Source organism: Falco biarmicus, chromosome 6 (assembly GCF_023638135.1).
Source record: "Falco biarmicus isolate bFalBia1 chromosome 6, bFalBia1.pri, whole genome shotgun sequence".
Lineage (NCBI taxonomy): Eukaryota > Metazoa > Chordata > Aves > Falconiformes > Falconidae > Falco > Falco biarmicus.
In genome coordinates this window covers 39,555,397-39,570,857 of record NC_079293.1, presented here as the reverse complement: position 1 = coordinate 39,570,857, position 15,461 = coordinate 39,555,397, and the positions used below count along the sequence as shown (strand labels likewise).

Genomic DNA, 15,461 nt, shown 5'->3' with positions numbered 1-15,461 from the left:
CACATTCCACCTCCCACACCTATTATTGAATTGTGTCTTACTAATTTCCTAACTCTTGTTCCTCATCAACACAATCATCTTCTTCCCTTTCACTCGCCATACTTAATGACAAATGAAATTAAATTGTAGCACTTCGGGGTAAGGACCAAGCACCCTATAAAAGAGCTCCCTTCTGTATAGCTAAACAGCCAATCAAGCACACAAAACATTCTAGCTTTGCATTAAAAAGAAAAAAAAAAAGTGTGTAAGAGTTACTCTATTGCTCAGTGTTACTCAGCAATTTCAACTGGATGAAGATAAAATACTTTTCTTTTTTTTTTTCTGCATACTAAGGAAGATTCACAGTCATCACCTACGGGTATCTCTGCATAGTGCAGGTTGACAGAATAAGATAATTTAGCTCAGTACTGCAGCTAAGCAACACGAGTTAGGATAAGGTGCTGTCTCCAAAGGGTTTGAAAGACACCTTAGTTTTACAACTGGAAAGATCTCTTATGGCTTATTTAAAAAGATCCATAAAAAAGGTATCATAATATAAAACCACAATTTCTTTTTCAGCATATTCAAATGTCTTATTAAGCCAACTTGACTCACACTTCTAACACTGGATAGTATACAAATCCCAGAGAGGCAGCAGAAGCGTAATGATAAAGAACGGTCCTACTCTGGTAAACTAAAAGTCCATCTGCTCGAGATCATGATCTATGACAACAGCTAGTAACAGCTCATTACAAAAAAAATATGAAAAAACTATATGAAAAGGAGAGAGAGCACTGACTACAGATGTATGGCATATACTTACTCCAGTACGTTCTTAGACCAATCAGATGCTTATGAATTTTCTCAGCTGGAGGTTGCATCAGGCTCATAGTATGTAACAGCTCTTGATGAAGTATTTCTTTCTTGGAATGTGTCTAATCACTTTTTGAAACCATTTACATTTTTAACATCTAAAATATCGTATGCTAATGAGTTCAAAATTTAGGCATGGGTTGTATGAAAAGGGATGTCCTGTTGTTTCAGATTTGTAGCCAATTTATTTTGTGGGGTACTCTTCAGTTCTTCTCTCATGGAAAAGGTAAATCTCAACTGTCTACAGTTTAGGTCTTTTGCAGAATGAAGAATCTCCCTCTGTTTGGCAGCAGCAGCATAAAAGTCATTACAGTGTAAAGATAACAAGCAAGGCAGGCTTTATAAAGAGGTAATAGTGTTATCAGGAGTGGGGATCTGTTTGTGGCTGAATTGAACTAGATACACTACCTAGTGCAAAACAGTCAGACCTTGCTAACCTCCCTCCGCCATCCCCACAAGCCCCCTACAAAAGAATACAAGATATACGGATACTAATGTCATATATTTAGTTCAATGGACATAAAGGTCTTCATGGAATTTATATATAAAGAACAGAAACTCAACATTACTGTTGAGAAAAGATTATTCTTTTAAGAACTAATTCTTTTTAGCTTTTCAGTCCTGATGCTTAAAGAGGACAAATCCTTCAAATAAAATATATAGCTGTTACTGACTCAACACCAGTTGATACCAGTTTTGCACCCCATTATAATTTCTCCCAAAACCTCCTTGCACCTGAGCCTTAAGTATTCTACAGGGGAAAAAAAAAGACCTACCCTTCTCAGACACAGAGAAGCTTACAACCCACAGTCTCCTCCTGTTCCATAATCAATAGTCACTCTTTTCACTCAAAATGTCTAAATGATTAAAATAATTAAACATAATTAAACTCAGTCTGATGTTATCCAAGTACATTCTCCACTGACAATGTCAGGATAAGTGGTTCCTCCAAGTCCTCACATGGTGCTAGTCAAACAGTTCATTGCCCCCCTCAGCTGTGCTGATAGAACTGTTAGCATTGGATCAACAAAAAAGATCTACATTTAAAAAAAATGCTTCCTTTCTTGTTTGTTTTTTGGACTTTCAGAAATACAGATTATTGACTTCTACACATCTGGTCATCTTTGCACTTCTGTGTATCCTGAGAAGGTGACTTTACCTGTTCAGAGCACCTGAACTTCAAATTAATTGTGAATTTCCATGACGACTTAAAAGATGATTCCTGTTTGGTTGTATTTGGTGAACTATCTATCTGTTGCTAAACCCTAACGACTGATTTTTCCACTGTATTCCTAGCTCCTCTCCTTGAGCTGCATTAGCTAATTCAAGCTATTCCTAAAGTAACACAGGAAACAGGGTGGAGACTGGGCTTGACCACCACTAGTACCTGATTGACAGACTGTACCCACAGCGTGGCTTGGACCTTGCCAATTTGCACTTTCCCAAAACAACATATGGGCTCACATGAGAAGACGAGCACATGCCCAAGACCATTCCAGGAGGCGGCTTGGATGCAATGTTCTGTTTGAGAGGGAGGGACAAGTACTTTAGCCTTGTAGACATGACTTATGCAATATAACTTGGCCTCAGAGGCAGTCAAAACTAACTTTTATCTGATTCTTTATTACTCAGTTATTCAACTTTACAAGATTCTTTTGAGTCTTTATACACCTGGTTTTAATTATCAGTATGCCTGAAACCTTATCATAGAACCATTTAGGCTGGAAAATACCTTTAAGATCATCAAGTCCAACTGTTAGCCTAACACTGCAAGCCCACCACTAAACGATGTCCCTAAGTGCCACATCTACACGTCTTTTAAACACCTCCAGGGATGGTGACTCAACCACTTCCCTGGGCAGCCTGTTCCAATGCTTGACAGCCCTTTCAGTGAAGAAATTTTCCCTAATATCCAATTTAAACCTCCCCTGGTATAACTTGAGGCCATCTCCTCTTGTCCTGTTGCTAGTTATCTGGGAGAAGAGACCGAACCCCACCTGCCAACAAGCTCCTTTCAGGTGGTTGTAGAGAGCAATAAGGTCCCTCCAAGCCTCCTCCTCTCCAGGCTAAACCACCTCAGTTCCCTCAGCTGCTCCCCTATGGGACTTGTTTTCTAGACCCTTCACCAGCTCTGTTGCCCATCTCTGGACATGCTCCAGCACCTCTACATCCCTCCTGTAATGAGTGGCCCAAAACTGACACAGGATCAGAGATGCAGCCTCACCAGTGCTGAGTAAAGGGGGACAATCACTTCCCTTGTCCTGCTGGCCACACTGTTTCCAGTAAAAGCTGTTGGCCACCCTGGGCACCTGGGCACACTGCTGGCTCATTCTATTATGCACCCATTTTTCCAGAAAGCTTATAAAAATAAAAATTCCTCTCAGACTACTGACTTCTGTAGTGAAAGTTGCCTAGGCATTTCTATAGCATAATACCCAGTTTTTAGCAACTTAATAATCTTTAGGAGGTCTTTTTATCTGATACATATATCTTCATATATCACTGAAGAAAGTTCATCTCAAACCTTTGTGGGTTACACTGGGGTTTGTTATCTGAACGTTGAGTGCACATTTTGAAGCAAATTATTTCCATCTACATTCTTAATAATATCTTCGAAGTATTTGAGTAATATTTGTGACTTAAGTCTTCCTTCAACAAAACTCTATGGCAATTAAACAGAGGTAGCAGGATTCATTTGTGTGCAATACATGTCTCCCTCCTGTAACGTACTTAAACAAGTATCATCACCTGAAGCTGTAAGTTAGGGAATGTATAGCAGTAAGCCAGTGGGAATGGAGTCATGCTTAGACCTTCCTCTTCCTGAATGAAGTGGGAATGTAATTTAACATTCATTCATAAGACATGCAAAAGGGAAAAAAAAAAAGTAGTTTATTATCATCTAATTGAAAGTTAATTGTCAGGATTTATTTCACTATGCATAATATGAAAAAGTAATTTTTGGACAAAGGTAACTCTTCAAAGCACTTGACCTACCAATGACCAGTAGGACATTCAGGGGATGGTGTCCAAAGTGGCAATGCTCATGCCATTGCATCCAGCTGGGGAATAAGTCAGGCCAACCAGAGCAGTGACACATGTTCCTTTGCTCCTCCCAAGGTGAGAACCAGAAGGCCAAACACCTCAAGGGTGTGCATCACTATGGTGGATCCTCTTGCACCCCTCCTGGGGAAATTTGTGTGTTTAATTACCTCTCTGAAATGCGTGTATACCAATGCATGCAGCATGGAAAACAACCATATAGAATTAGAGATCTGTGTGCAGTCACAGGGTCATGATCCTCACTGTAATTACAGAGACATGGTGGAACAGTTCGCATGACTGCAGTGCTGTTGTGGGTGGCTATGTAATTTTTAGGAAAGACAGGCCAGCAAGGTGAGGTGGTGGAGTTGCTCTTTATGTGAGGGAGCAACTGGAATCTATCAAGGGGTGGATGCAGAATGAGTGGAGAGCTTTACGGGTAAACATTCAGGGGCAGGCCAACATGGGGGACACTGTCGGCCACACTACAGGCCACCTGATCAGAAAGAGGAAGTCAATTATGGCCTTCTACAAACAAGTCCAAGGGACCTGGGTAACATTAAAGCATCTCTTCCTCCAAGCTCAAGATAGGTGCATCCCTTCAAGTATGAAAATGAGCAATGGGGACAGGAGGTCTATATGGACAAGCAAGGAACTTCTGGCAAACCTCAAACGGAAGAAAGTTTATGGGATGTGGAAAAGGGACAGGCCACTTGGGAGGAATATGGGGTGTGGTGAGACCATGCAGGGAGGCAACAAGGAATGGTAAGGTCTATTTGGAATTAAATCTGGCAAGGGAAGTCGGGGCAACAAGAAGGTCTACCTACTTATGTACTTGAAGAAAAGGAAGACAAGGGCAAATGCAGACCAGCTGCTGAATGAGGTGGGTGTTGTGGTGATGAAGGACACAAGAGAAGGCAAGAGTTACTGAATGCTGCCTTTGCTTCAGTCTTCAGTGCCAAAGCCATCCATGAGGAATCCCAGACCCTGGAGGCAAGAGAGGATGTCTGGAGAAAGGGAGACTTCCCCTTGGTCAAGGACAATCAGGTTAGAGATCACTTAAGCACACCTGACACCCAAAAATCCATGGGCTCTCATGGGATACAGCCCCAAGTGCTGAGGGAGCTGGCAGATGTTATTGCCAAGCCATTCTCCATCATCTTTGAAAGGTCATGGAGAACAGGAGAGGTGTCTGAGGACTGGAGGAAAGCCAATGTCCCTCCAGTTTTCAAAAAGGGCAAGAAGCAGGGCCCAGGAAACTACAGGCCTATCAGCCTCACCTTCACCTCTGGAAAGAACAGCTCATCCTGGAGGTCATCTCAGAGCATGTGGAGGAAAAGAAGGTCATCAGGAACAGCCAATTCATAAGAGGGAATCATGCCTGACCAATCTGATAGAATGACTGGCTGGGTAGGTGAGGGGAAAGCAGTGGATGTTTTCTACCTTCACCTCTCCAAGGCTTTTGACACTGCCTTCCATAACATCCTCATAGGTGAGCTCAGGAGGTGGGGGAGATGAGTGGGCAGTGAGGTGGACTGAGAGCTGGCTGAATGGCAGAACTCAGAGGGTTGTGATCAACGGCACAGAGCTTGGCTGGAGGCCTGTAGCTAGTGGTGTTCCCCAGGGGTCACTACCGGGTCCAGTCCTGTTCAGCTTACTGATCAATGACCTGGATGAGGGGACAAGGTGCACTCTCAGCAAGTTTGCTGATGATACAAAGCCAGCAGGAGTGGCTGACACACCAGGAGGCTGCGCTGCCATTCAGTGAGACCTGGGCAGGCTGGAGAGTTGGGCAGAGAGGAACCTAATGAAGTTCAGGAAAGGCAAGTGTAGGGTCCTGCAGCTGGGGAGGAACAAGCCCACGCACCAGTACAGGCTGGGGGATGACTTGCTGGAAGGCAGCTCTGTGAAGAAGGACCCAGGAGTTCTGGTGGGTGACAAGCTGCCCATGAGCCAGCAGTGTGCCCTGGTGGCCAAGAAGGCCAATGGGATCCTGGGGTGCATCAGGAGGAGCGTGGCCATCAGGTCAAGGGAGGTGATCATCCCCCTCTACTCTGCCCTGGTGAGGCCCCATCTGGAGTGCTGGGTCCAGTTCTGGGCTGCCCAGGTCAAGGGAGAGAGACAGAGAACTACTGGAGGGGGTCCAGTGGAGGGCTGTGAAGATGATCAAGGGACTGCAGCATCGCCCTTATGAGGAAAGGCTGAGAGAGTTGGGCCTGTTCAGCCTGGACGAGAGGAGACTGAGAGGGGATCTTGTCAATGTCTACAAATATCTTAAGGGTGAGTGTCAAGAGGATGGCGCCAGGCTCTTTCCAGTAGCTCCCAGCAACAGGACAAGAGGCAACAGGCACAAACTGAAACACAAGAAGTTCCATCTGAGTATGAGGAAGAGCTTCTTTACCTTGAGGGTGACAGAGCGCTGGAATAGGCTGCCCAGAGAGGCTGTGGAGTCTCCTTCTCTGGAGACATTCAAAAACCCACCTGGACACAACTCTGTGCAACCTGCTCTAGGAGAACCTGCTTTAGCAGGGGGTTGGACTGGATGATCTCCAAAGGCCCCTTCCAACCCTGGCCATTCTGTGATTCTGTGACAAACAAAATTATTATCTATGACTCACCATGAGTAGTGCACTTTCTGAATCAGCTGCACTAAATCTGATATACTATTGTCCTGTGGTTGTCTAAAATTCTTATGTAATCATAGATACTTTGAAGGATAAAGTAACTGAAATACCACCATCCTTATCTAAATCACTATAGGATGACACACTGAAAATTTATAGTCTTCATTAAGCCCGTACTATGAATATACTCGTGTCTGTGTTTTACTTTTCTGTCTTTACAATCTGAATTCCAAGCCTTAATACAATAGAGCAGTTTCAGAAGTAAACTTTCTGCAGAAAATCTTCACCAAGAGCCAACATGATGTTAAGACAAATACCATTATTTTCTTCCATCCACAGGAACATAAAATCATCCCTTTACAGACTATGTCATCATTTACATCCAACTAGCTATCGCCACGGTAAAAGATGAATTTTCACTGATCCTCGGGGCTTCCTGTACTTTCTGGAATATAAAAGAGATGGCAGAAGTTTTACACATACATTATATATCAAGGTATCAAGAACTTTGCTGAACTGAGTTTTCACTACTCGCATACAGAACATCCATGAACAAATATGTTACTCGTCATTTCTTTGTGCATATGTAGTGTAACAGACTATTAAACGGCATGGTCACATACCATTTCACCAAAGATGCAAGTGTCATTTAATGGATAGAACAAGCCATGTTAATGTACATGATTATTTTACATTTTGTCTCTTTATCCATATCGGTAAATATTACAGGTCTTGTCTAGCCAACATTTCCTAAATTAATACTGTTACACTTGGATTAAATGCTACTGTCCCATAACAGTTAATGACTAGTCTCTTGTTCTTATTTATTGGTTTCTCAGCTTACAGACCACGGGAATGTTCCTACTCCATTTTAATGCAGGAAAAACAGGTTAGCTCACATCGCCATAAATATTCCTTACTAAAAAGTTCTGGCTATGTGGGTATACAGTCTCTACACATATGATTGGAACGGACCTTCTCCATAAATTACTGGGAGACTTCTTTTTTTCTTTTGCTCGCTTGATTTTTACTCTGAAACCAAAGTTCCCATGTACAGGAGGGAAAAAAACTGAAAACAAAGAGCAGAAGGGCCAGACACATTAAGGACTACTGTCCTGCATAGGAAGGAAATGGCTTTGTATCGCATACAGTACTAATGAGCCCTATTGCAATACTGCATCTCTTACACTGCCCACACTTTACAGAAGACATTGATAATCTGAAAAGGTTCAAAACACAAATTGATGACAAACAATAATAAAAGTGGGAAACTTGTTTCTTCTAAATATTAATAAGTATTATGATACTGGTTTAGTATCGTAAGATACTAAAAGAAGCTCCATGCCCTCATTCACTTGAAAAATTGAAAGATGACAAAAATCACAGTCTTTTTACTTTCTAATACAACTAGCAGGTACAGGCAGAAAATGATTCAGTGAAGCAAGTCTTATAAATAAGGAGAAGCAGTACTCTTGAGCAGACAGAAAAAAAGCCATAAAAAATTCCTAATTCAAGCCTAACAGACACAACAAACATCAGTTTAAGTACATGTTGAGAATAATTCCTCTAGATATAATGTGATTAACATGACTAGTTCAAGAGGGAACTCAGACCAAGCAGTGACGTCTACTTCCTAAGACCAAATATCTCATCATTAAAGGATTACCCTCTGCAAATCTGTGACCACCTAAACAATTCTAAATATGCAGGAGAGCTCCTTGAAAAAAAACCAGAAAAATCACCTCCACCTGACCCACTCAAAAATTTTTTTTCAGACAATAAACTCTCACATACTTCAGCAAATTAGAAGAAAACAATCTAGAAACATGTTCAACTAATCAGGCTTATTTTTGCAGTTGTTCGGAGTTTGCTAGTGATAGCCATTCAAATAATAAAGAATAAAATCAGTAACTGCTTCAGCATTAAGACACATACTAATCAAAACACATCACCGCCACTCAAGACCTCAGTACCATCTATCAAGGGGTCACTGCTCAATACTTCTGTACTAACAGTACGTAAAAACAATTTCTGATCTATCCAATCTATATATCCTTTCCACTAACCATTTTTTCTGCCCAAAGGAACAGCCTGACAACACAACAGAGAGAAACTTTTTCACTAACTTCTCAATATTTTCACAGCCAAAACGAACCCTCTTCTAAGATGGCTCTCTTCTGATTAACTCAGGGAAAACAATAAAGACCTCATTGAACTGGACACACAGGAAAGAAATAATTTGACCTTGGGTATTTATACCGACTTTTTCAGGAAATGACACAGGAATAAAATAATTTTTAAAAGCAGTAACACAATGCAACAGTCTCCCCAGAAGTAAGGTCCAAAATTGTTCTGCACCCGTGATGGATGTATGCCATTTTCATCATCTGGACTAAAACAGGTCTGGGGAGTGCCATCGCTTCATTTGTCTGCCTCTGAAATACTGATATAACAACATACACTAACATAAACTTTCTGGACACATGAAAGATGGCAACTTGTAAACTACTCCATACAAAAATCTACCAATCAGTTTTGTCTCTATGGAAGTCAGGACTATACCAAATACACAGAGGAACAGGGTCTATGCAGTCAAGCCCCCGGATATTATTGCAACTTTTCCAGGAAAAACATTCAATAAAGACAACTTTTATCAGTCTGGATATTATCCCAGAAAAGTAGCACCTGTCAGTGTCATAACTACATTGGTTCAGACCAACAGGACCAGCTAGCCCAACATCTTGTCTCCAACTGGCCATTAGCAGATGCTGAGGGAAGAGAAGAAGAGAGTAAGCAATTATGCCACTTGTACTGGGGGAATGGGTCTGGAGGATTCATCCTTTCTGTATTATCTCAAGAAAAAAAATTCCAAGAAAGGCATCAAAATATTTAAATAGTAGGGTTGGGTTAATAAGAAGCATTAAGAGCTACTACTATTGTGTCAATGGTGCAAGTCCCATGTTACTCAAATCACTCCCACATTCATTCTCGCTTTCTGGCAAGTCTTTGTTGCCTGCTTGGATACCACTAACATAAGCACAGCAGGGCTGCATCGGAATGAAACAGTATGTCTGCAGCATCAATGAAATATTAAGACAGCCTAATTATAAATCAAGGAGGTCATTAACATGCTGATGTATCAGTTCCTCTTGCCTAGGTTGGAGAGATGACAGAACTGCAGCAAGCTGTGGAGTATCAAAACATGATAGACTCCAGCTTCTGAGTATCCTTCATCTACATGGCTACAACTACTACCCTAGGCTACAGAACAGGTATTTCTGATTAGCTAGTGTGGAAATCCACAATCCTCAAAAACTAACAAATCAAGCATAGGCTCCTTTTTTTTTTTTCTTTTTAATTCTGGCAGCAAGCTGACATACATTTAGCATACATATACTCTTCCTGCTTACATATATCTTTTCATATATCCTACCACTGCTTATGGAAATGCTTGTTAGCCATCCTTTCACATATTTAACAACCTTAGCCAAAGTGCAAATAACATTCCTCTACACAGCATCATTTAAATACAGGAATGAGTTACCTATTCAAAAAAGTAAATAAAGGAATAACTATGATTTATTGTAGAAATGTGTACTTCAGTATTGCTTAAGAATAAATACCTAAGCACAGACTTGCTCCCTAAATAGAGCCACACGTCAACATCTCTCTAAAACTCACTACTTTCTCATAGGACTATAGCAAATTTTAAAGCACATTATACTGATATATTAGTATCTGAAACTGCAGCACCAGAAAAGAAATAATTTTCAGTCTGTTTTGGATCACAGAACTTTTTTTTTTTTTTTTTTTTGTTTTACATTTTAATGATGCAGCTTAGCACAGTTTTTCTTATTAGCCTTCTTAAAGGACTAGTAAAAAAACCTCTTTCTCTGTATATAGTCTCAAAGTCCGGGTATGATGAAGTCTTTTGCCACGGCTTCTATTCCTCCAATCCTTTCTCTAGTAAAATATAATAATAATTTAAAAAAGACTTCTTTGTCTAAAGATCACAGGTGGTTTCAGGCTTAAACAAACTAGCTTAGGCACCAGAACCACTTCAGTCACTGAAATCTTCAGTTCAGCACAGAGTACAAATTAAGAAAAGTAAATGTTTTTAACTTAACTGCACAGAGCTCTATCCTTTCTATGTTGAATTATCTCACTGAAAGCTATCATTGGTGTTGTTAAAGCATGCATATATATGTATATACACACATGCATATATAAGTATATTGGAAGACTTAAAGGAATATGTGGCTGAGGGATTTTATGCAGGTGTCTTTTTTCCTCATGAAGCCTACTCAATTTCCTACCAAGAGGGAAACTAGAGTGATTTTCCAAATGACAAGAATGAGTGTATCCAGCGACAATCAGTTCCAGCCCTTAGCCAAAAAAAAGCCATCCACTGCACCAAATCAGACTGCCACCTGTGCCCAATACTAGGGCACGTAGTAGAAAGGAAGGGGAAAATGGTAAAAAGCAAAATGGCTGGGCTAAAAAAAGGACAGAACTGGGTCTTCATTTGAATTCCTAACCCGCACAAAGTTATTGTATTCGTTTCACAAGAAACAACTCAAGAATGTGATATGCCATGAGAAAACCATGCATTTAAATAACTACATTTTATCCTGCAGTCAGCCAGACTGTAATTATATAAAAGCAGCAATGAATACACTTTGATTTACTGTGTAATAATAATAAATAAAAAAGGAGGAAAAGTACTTTGAATGTTCACAAATGTCCTCTAACTGAAAACCAAATTCACTCATTTAACGATTTGCATCATATTAGCAACAGTGTATCTATTGAACAGCACTAATTTAATACTGACAGGAAATCTAATGGATATGGAAAAGCACAACAGGAAAAATCAACAGTCCATAAAAGAATGTATGCAAAATTACTTTTAAAAAGTCATTTCATGTTTCTCTTTAAAAAACTCATGTAAGGCAATATCAGAAAATGCTAAATATTTTGGTCACACTACATAATACATTCTCTTCCTGCTTGAATGTACAGCAGGTTATAGCCCGGTATTACATTATGAAGTCTGTAAAAGGAAATACTAGTATTGGGATGACAGTACCTTGGACTTACCCTAAGACAATCAATCATATTGTTTTTAAAAGCCAAGGAAAATATGCAATATCTTCTGGAGGGCTATACATCCCGAATAAACATTACAGCAATATCATACTAACATTATATTAAGCAATTAATTTTCTAATTTCTTTATTTTTTTTTTTAAAAAAAGGTCAATTATGAAATCTTGGGTTCCTGTAAATGCAGTAAGTCCACTGCACTTAACAGACAGTAACTTCTGACAGTGTGTAATCAGTGTCATATTGTGTTCTGAATGTACTGTTCTATATACAATTATCCATTTAAAAAAAATTAAAATACTCTATTTAAGAATTACTTAACCACAGCATCTGTGTGATAGAAAACACCTTAAGTTCCCACTATACCTAGCTTTATGTGGTTTTGGCAAATACTGCTGGGAGAAAATAAGGCATAAAGCTGTTATTGATGTGTCCAGATTCATCAGTAATTGAGCAGTAATGACCACGCATTTTGATGAACATGAGGGCCACTCCCTTAGGGAAGTGATAACTTTGTTCCTACAAGAGATGATACAGGCAGCTTTCCCTGTAGAAATTCTGTGTCAGTAGTTTGTCTTTTCTTCCTATACAAACACACCATTAAAAAATTAGGAAAGACACCTGTGAAATTCAGTATCAGCAGTGTAAAAGATGTGCATCTGGCCTGTAATCAATGTGTTATCCACCTCGTTGTGGCAGTGAAGCTTCAAATAATGTAATTAAGGTTGAAGTTGGTAAATATTTTTTCTAAGAAATTTGTTGGGTGATGAGGATTTATACATCAGAGCTTAAAACCATCATAATCTTATGGCTCTTGCTACTATCATCATTTACTTTTGCTTGAATGATATGGAACAGGACAAATGGAAGAAGTCTTGTGAGTTCTGTAAATATTGTATCTATGCATCTGGAAAAGAAAAGATCTCCTGCTGGCAGATTAACTCTTAATTGAAAAAAATCTTCTATCAAGATGTACCTTTAATGAATCTTTAAAGGAAGATCATATACCTTGTAGGTATCACTTACACCAGCACCTCAAGTAAGACTAGATATAAGAGCAAAGGCACTTTCTACCGTATCTATATGAAAATATTTTTCTGATCTATAAACTTCATAAAAAAACCCATGAGGCAATAATGCATAAAGCACAGACCAGACCTCAGACTACAAGTAGCAGGCTTAATCTGTAAACAAGTTTATTCCATAGCTAATATGCAAACAACTTTAAAAAGGAGTTAAAATTAATCCAGAAATATCTAATTAGTTTCTTTAATCAAGACACCCTCTTACTTGGCTAAATTTTGCTTGCAAAAACCAATCAACAATACTTTGCATGAGACACAGTTCAGTTTGTGCTCCAATTTCATTCATTTCCTGCTTAACTCAGCCATGATCTGGACACGAAAAATTTAAAACTCAAGTGTTAGTTTATTGAGAAATAGAGTTGTTTGGAAATGCTGTGTGGAACAATATAAGACCTGGGTGTGTTTTGAGCATGTATTTTATTGATAGATAACAGTCAGGGTTCAAAAAGTTGCAGTAAATACCCAAATATCAGTATGGGCAACATTCCTTCCCAATGCCACCTTTGCAGGTTTTCTCCAATATACTTAACAAAAAAAATATTTTTATATATATATATATATATATGTATGTATCCTATAATCCCAGGTAGATCACCATCAACCTGTCATGAACGACTTTCAATCTTTCAATCTAGCATTTACTGTGACAGATACAAGATTTACCTGGTACACACTGATGACAAAGTTAATGATATTTTGGGATATAGTTATCCTTTAAACATTGCAGTACTTACTGATTGCCTCCCTTTTTAATACTTTGGGTTTTTTACAAAAAAACAAAATCCATCTAAAGTACCCAATTCAGTGAATCACAGTCACAGATAAATTTCAGTTCATTTAAGTCCAAATCAGACATTTTAGTTCATGTTCATGCTAATGAAATTCAGATAAATTACCCTGGCTGCAGGCCCATTGACTTTTGGCTGAAGAGTACACACAGCTGGATGCCTGTAAATCAGGCAGGACACGATTTCTGCATCGAGGTTAACAACTGATATGCGTCACCAGCATATAAGAGTATAGACACTAAGCCAGAGATCTCAAAACAGCGTTTCTCCTGCCTGGCAACTTTCTAATAAAAACAAAGCTTATTCTTCTGTCTGCATCACTTTATATAACGTGAACATCTGTAAAGTAGACTACGCTAAAGCAAGAGGGATAGAGGGAACATTACACCCCTATTGATGTAAAGTGACTTAGTCTACACATTCACTTTAAGTCAGTGCAGATTCATGCTGACACCAATCAGTTCCATCTCCTCCTCCTCATTTCTGACCACCACCATTACTCAGGCAGTAGGATTTGTACATACATAACACAAACTGAGTAAATCACCTAGCAAGTTTCTTTCTTAAAAATGCTGCATTCTGACAAATTAAGATGTTTTGTTATCAGATATATTTTATATAGCTATAGCCTTTATCTTTCTAGAAGAAAGTCATAGATAAGGCTAATCAGTATCTGTTTCATTCTATAAACAACATGCATTCAAATTTTTCTTTTTTACTGGACTAGTGTAGTTTTAGATCTGGTTCTGCTCATTTTCATCTAAAAATCCAACACTACGAAAGCCACATCTTTAACTGCCTTTAATGTAACAAATAAGGCTACCTTAAAGATCACCATCTGCAAAAGGGAAGACAGAAAGACCTGCTTGACGATAACAGATATAAGGCTGAATGATAATGATAGCGCAACTATTGTTTGACACTTAATTCCACAGCTTGGGTAGTGTTAGCCACAAAACAGAAGCTTTAAAGTTTAAGAACACAACAGACTAATCACACTGTTGCAGTTACATTAAAACTTCATGAAAACAATGGTTAGAAGTTACTTTGGTTTTGTAGTTAGCTCAAAAAACTTTATAAGTACTTTCACAAAAATGTATTTTCAGGTCACACACACAAAAAAAAACCCCAAAAACCTGAAAATGTGAGCAACTGGTAATAAATTCTATTTAGCAATACAAAATTCTTGAAGCTGAAATGTTATCCAAAGCACTTTTATTATCAAGTGTTCAGTTTTAGTATTGAGATCCTTGACCCAGACTGTAAATTGTATTTCAGACAAGCAATAATTTCTTATAGTGATTTCAAGCATCTTAGAGAAAATCATCATTTTCACAGGACCAAGGCTCTTTAAAATAAGTAGTATTTGTTTCTTTCTCTTCTGTCTGCAAAAAGCATTGCCATGACTTATTCACTCGATTCATAAGAGTGTTTTTCTAATTGCAATTGTGGCTTGTAACTATTTATATATAACATCTACATATATCATATATATATATATACACAGTATAACAAATTATGACATCCTGAGCAGTCTGTAAACCACAAAGTAGCAAACAGGTGGTCTACTGCTACATACTTTCACACTTCCATTATATAACCTCTTTGCACCAACAAAAAAGTACTATCACCTTAGTGTTAGACATATAGCCATCACCACCATAAATCTGTCTCAATATAGCCCTTTCTGTCACTTGCTCACCATTTTCTTTTTTCTATAATTATCCAGAAAACACTCAGTTATCTTCTAGAAAGTAGCATCAAACCCTCCATTTAAAATGGGAATTAACATCAGAACTTAAACACCAAGCACCTTAGAAGTCAGGCACAGAGCAATGTGCACACACAGTAAAACCAGTGTTTCTTTCCTCACGTTCTTGGTAATCTCTTTGGCATTTTACCTGGTACATTCCAAGTAACTTTTAGAATTGCATGAATCTTACATTTGCACACAATCTCACAAAATTT

General features: G+C 38.9%; 1 protein-coding gene across 1 annotated transcript in view; it reads right to left on the bottom strand.

The window, feature by feature from the left end:
* PDE10A (phosphodiesterase 10A) overlaps window positions 1-15,461 on the bottom strand; it is a 194,471-nt gene that overhangs the window by 98,608 nt on the left and 80,402 nt on the right. The window lies entirely within an intron of this gene.